The following is a 781-nucleotide window of genomic DNA, read 5'->3' as shown; positions in this document are numbered from 1 at the left end:
CCTATATGAGATTTCTGGGGAACTAGATATTTGAAATCCTGCAGGATCTTTTAGTTATAAATTCTGTAAGTCTTTCTCTTAACTGAAGCACATGTCTGTGTTAAACAGTCAATAGAAATGTTATCATTAACTCAAAATGTTTACAAGCAAGTCATCACGAACTCTGCAATGGAAAGGACAAACAATTGGCAATTACATATTGTTAATTATTACTATTTTTGCAGTCATGGGATCACTCAGTCATTTAGCTTTCTGATTTGCCTGTCTTTCTGAATGCCTGGTAGCAGTAGTGGAGAGAAAATTCTTCAGCTTTTTGGCCATGAATTTTAGAGGGTTGTAAGCTTTTTTCATCTCACTTTCAGATTCTGCTTCCTCTTTGTAAGTTTGTACAGGAAATCTGGCAAAGACTCATGCAAGATCAGCACAAATTTGTTTTCTTCTTCTTCTTCTTTTTGCTGACAAACAAAATTTCAGAGGAATGTAGTGTACAATTTAGACGTCTGGATAGAACTCTGTTGGTCAAAGATAGTTCTGGGAGCTGCTGAGCTGTTCCATCACGAGACATTGGCTCAGGACTCTGTTAGGGATAATGTCACCTTCCTACTCCAGACTCTATAATATAACAAATGAGGCTGATAAATATCTGATATAATAAGTAATAATTAGAACATAATATTAGGGGTATATGAGTAGTATTCTAGAACCATTTTTGATGTCAGGAGACAGACAGAAAAAAAAGAAAAAAAGAAAGAAAGAAGGGAAGGAAAATAAAAGGGAAAGG

This window comes from Meleagris gallopavo, chromosome Z (assembly GCF_000146605.3).
Source record: "Meleagris gallopavo isolate NT-WF06-2002-E0010 breed Aviagen turkey brand Nicholas breeding stock chromosome Z, Turkey_5.1, whole genome shotgun sequence".
Lineage (NCBI taxonomy): Eukaryota > Metazoa > Chordata > Aves > Galliformes > Phasianidae > Meleagris > Meleagris gallopavo.
Note: the sequence above shows the minus strand (reverse complement) of the source record.